The sequence below is a fragment of the Lactuca saligna genome, chromosome 8, assembly GCF_052625555.1.
Source record: "Lactuca saligna cultivar CGN05327 chromosome 8, ASM5262555v1, whole genome shotgun sequence".
Lineage (NCBI taxonomy): Eukaryota > Viridiplantae > Streptophyta > Magnoliopsida > Asterales > Asteraceae > Lactuca > Lactuca saligna.
Window position 1 is genome coordinate 243,079,526 of NC_136424.1, and position 4,620 is coordinate 243,084,145.

Below are 4,620 nucleotides of genomic sequence, written 5' to 3' on the forward strand. Positions count from 1 at the left end.
CGAATCTCTGTAGGTGTCTTTGGTGCCGACCAGTTCTCAATGGCCTTAATTTTAGAGGGGTCCACATGTATCCCCTTTTCGCTAAGAACGTGGCCTAAAAATTCGACTCTTCGAATGCAAAACTCGCATTTAGAGAACTTCGCATAGAGATTCTCCGATCGTAGTGTTTCTAAGACTCTTTGTAGGTGCTGATTGTGTTCTTCTTTACTTCGGGAGTAGATAAGTATATCATCGATGAAGATGATGACAAACTGATCCAAGTAAGGACGGCACACTCTATTCATTAGGTCCATGAATATCGTTGGTGCGTTGGTTAATCCGAACGGCATCACTACAAATTTGTAGTGTCCATAACGAGTTTGGAAGGCTGTCTTGGGAATATCTTCCTCTAGCACTCGTAATTAGTGATATCCAGATCGTAGATCTATCTTCGAGAAGTAGTTCGCTTTTTAAAGTTGATCAAATAGGTCATCAATGCGGGGCAGAGGGTAATGATTTTTTACAGTAAGTTTGTTCAGCTCTCCGTAGTCAATGCACATACGGAACGATCCATCTTTCTTCTTTACAAACAAGACCGGTGCTCCCCAAGGTGAGAAGCTTGGTCTAATGAATCCTTTTTGGTGGAGTTCGTTAAGCTGACTGGAAAGAACTTGCATCTCTGTTGGTGTCAGGCGATAAGGAGATTTTGCTACTGGGTTAGCCCCTGGAACTAAGTCGATTCTGAACTCGACTTGGCGTTGTGGTGGTAATCCCGGTAGTTCTTCTGGAAAGATATCGGGGAAATCGCGTACTTCTGGAATGCTCTTAACATCCTTTACTTCCCGACTTGTATCAACGATGTGTGCAAGGAATGCATGATAATCCTTCCGCAAACACTTTCGAACTTGGATGCACAAAATGATGCGAAGGTTTGTACTTGATTTGTCGCCGTAAATCACTAATGTTTCATCGTTAGGGAGATTAAGATGAACTGCTTTTTCAAAGCACATGATGTCGGCGCGAAGAAGACTTAACCAATCCATGCCAACTATGACGTCGAAACTTTTAATTTGGACTGGCATGAGGTTGATTGGGAAAGAGTGACCGTCTAAAGTTAATGTACAACTCATGTATATGCAGTTAGTGTTTTCCGTTTTTCCATTTGCCATTTCTACCGTGAATGATTCTTCTAACATGCTAGGTTTATGTTTAAGTAAGTGAATAAAGTTTTGGCTCACGAAGCTTCTCTCTGCTCCACTATCGAATAGTATGCATGCATATGAATTATCGAGAAGAAACGTACCAGCAACTACTATAGGATCAGCTACGGCTTCTTTGTGACCTATATCCAAAACTCGTCCCACTCCACCGGTATTCGCTGCCCTCGGGCAGTTTCTTTTGTAGTGGCCCACCTCGCCACAGCCGTAGCAAGCTTGGCCTACACCAGCATTGGGAACTTGAGTGATCGGCTTTACAGGGGCCTTGCAGAAATAGATAGTGTGTCCCTTTCTGTTGCAGTTGGAGCACTGCATTTCCCGACAAGGTCCATTGAGGTGGTAATTGCATTTGGTGCACTTTGGAAGGTTGCCCACATAAGGCTTTGTTGGGTAGAGATTTGTAGGAACGGTAGTAGGTACAGTAGTAGCATTCATTGTAACTAGTTGTTGTTTCTTCAAGGATTCTTGGGAAGACCCACCCTTCCCTTTATTCCATCCTCTCTTCTTGTTATTGTTGTTGTTGTTTCCCTTTTGTGGTTCTGGTGCAGAAATTGTTGAGTTCTGATGATTTTCGTGATCAATAAGCAATTGTGCCAGCTTTTTGGCACTTTTAAAAGTGTCAGGTTTTGAAGCTAACATGCTTGACTGAATTTGGGGCGACAGTCCCCAAATGTATCTCTCTATTTTCTTGCTCTCAGGAGCAATCATATCTAGGCAAAGGATTTCCAGATCGAAGAATCTGTTGGCATAAGTTGCTATGTCGGTACCAATCATTCCAAGAGTCCAGAGTTCACGCTCGAGTTTTTGAATCTCTCCTCGTGGACAGTACTCCCTCATCAGCATGATTTTTAAGCTCTCCCAGCTTATTGAATTCGCCAATATCAGAGTAAGTACCTTAACGTGGCCATTCCACCAAGTTAAAGCTCTATCAGTAAGTGTGTAAGTTGCAAACTTGACTTTGCTGTGCTCGGGACAGGAGCAGATTTCAAAGACTGATTCTGTCCTTTCAATCCACTGCCTCAAAATCATCACACCACAAGCTCCATTAAACATCCAGGGTTTAGCATTCGTAAAGTCTTTATAGGTGCACTCTCGGGTTGCCCATGACTATCACCATGGTTGGAAGGATGTGTGCCAATTCCTGAACCAGTAGGAATAGGGGTATTAATCTGTGACATGGTAGCTGCCACAACTGCGGTGACTGCTGCTTGGAACATGACAGCATCAAATTGAGGAGGTGGAGGTGGTGGTGGTATCAGTGCTTCCCCACCGTTGTTTCGTCTCGGATTTCTACGCAGAAGCATCCTTCAACTATAGATTGAAAAGACAAGGGTAAGAATTCCATAGTATAGAAAATGAATGTGTCTCATGAACTAAATTACTATAGTTCAACAACAGATGATAGTATGAGTCTCAGAGATAGAAGAATGAAAGTTATTCGTAAATCCGAATATATGAACCAAGCGTATGGTTTTTCCATAATATTTTAAAGATTGAACGAAATACTCAACGTAGTAATAATAGCGTGCCAATTATATTAATATAATAGATGATACAACGATCACAAAAATTTGACCCCTAAAAGGGTCTCCGGTTACAAGGTTTAAGAAAATAAAAACTTTTAGCCGAGGTCCTAACTTATAACAAAATTTTGGGTTTTCGCAAGTACTACTTGCGACGTGTGTTGCGCTTGGAGCTTGACTCCGCATCCGATTGCTTTGATTCCATAAGACGCCTATCGAAGTCGGCTTGTTGTTCCCTCAACTCTGCGCGGGCTGCAATCATTTGTGCTTGGAATGCGTCGGCGCGGAGATGGGTGTCATCCTGCAACATATCCAGACGATGGATGTCGGCCGTGTGAACTTGTACTTCCACGTTGACTTCGCGGATTCTATTTGCTTGGACCCCTGATTGATAGGACTAGTTGGCCAGTTTACCTACCATGACCGGAAGTGCTCGGTCGACTGAACCTCTGTCCTTGATGTCGTAGAAATTCCGACACATACTGTAGGGAGAGAGTATCCCTTGTTGTTGGCTCCAATGGTGGAGGTGACTTCCCCAAACGGGAGTCGGTCCCTGGGAGTTCCTCATAATGGCTGGAAGGTCGACTACTTCTTGTTCTGAGTCCGTACCAGAGTCATCCCCTTCTCCTAACTCGATAGGTTCTTTATCCTCTTCAGGATCCTCCTCTACCCATCCTCCATTGCCCTGGTTCGGGTAGTATGGGTCCCCTGGTGGGTGGAATCTAGCCATTTGACTATACGAGAATAGGGTTATAAGATTTGAACAAAATTTGAAAACATGTAACAATAAACATGTCGATTAAACTATTGTATGCACCAAATACTCCTATAGTATTTAAATTTGTATGTTTGATACTAGTGTCTATTTTGGTATGTTTTGACATGTTGCTCACTACGATCATTCCTCAACATACGTTAGTCCAATCTTGCATAAATATAGTTGATCAGGCTATATTCGTCCCAAATACGATTACATATATCGAGAACTAATCGTAGTGTCCAACTCGTCTTAATACTTTTTCTATAGCTCTAACCATGAAAATATATCGTTGTATGCATGTATTTTGTATTTTTATGACCCAAAATAATCTATTTAAATGAAACAAAGTTTTAAGTGTAAAAATGTTTTGTCAGAGACTTTAAGTCCCTAAGCATTTATAGTTTGTATATCTTATGAGGTTCGATATACTCAGTTCACTATAAACATTGCTCTGATACCAATCTGTCACACCCCCAAACCGGAACGGCGGAAACGTTCGGGGGCGGATGACTTCATATGGTAACCTAACAAATGAATACATAGTAAAGAAATCAATACAACCATCATATATATAACTGAAAGTTTACATTGTTAAAAGAGTACATGTTCAAAACCAATTACAATATGATGCCAAAAATATGAATTTAAACTGGTGTCGCAGCGTTCCTTCTTCAAAAAGTTGTTTGGTACCTGCAATTACTAAGTCCCTGGGACATACACGTAGTTTTGAAAGAGTAGATCAGCATTTAAGCTGGTGAGTTTCATAAGTATTAAATGAAAATGTTGCATTAACTAAATTGAAATGGTTTGTTTTTGGTTGTTGGTTCCTAGAAAATCCCATAATTTCTACTGGTATAAATGTAGCCTTAAATCAAGCCCAATGTTTGTTACTAGAAAATTGATGTTTTCCTGTATGTGGGTAGGGGTTTTGAAGTTCCAAAATTGTATCACAATTAGGTTTTTCGTGCCTAAAGTAGTTAATTTATATACGTATAAAATCTCCAATACGTCTGAAAAACCCCGTAAATCAATGTGTCTTTAATACTCTATGTGAGTTTTATAAGCATGCTATTGACTAGAAATGCCTATACACAACGTTCTTCAGGCGTTGGAATGTTCTGACGTTTGTCACCCCAAGTGA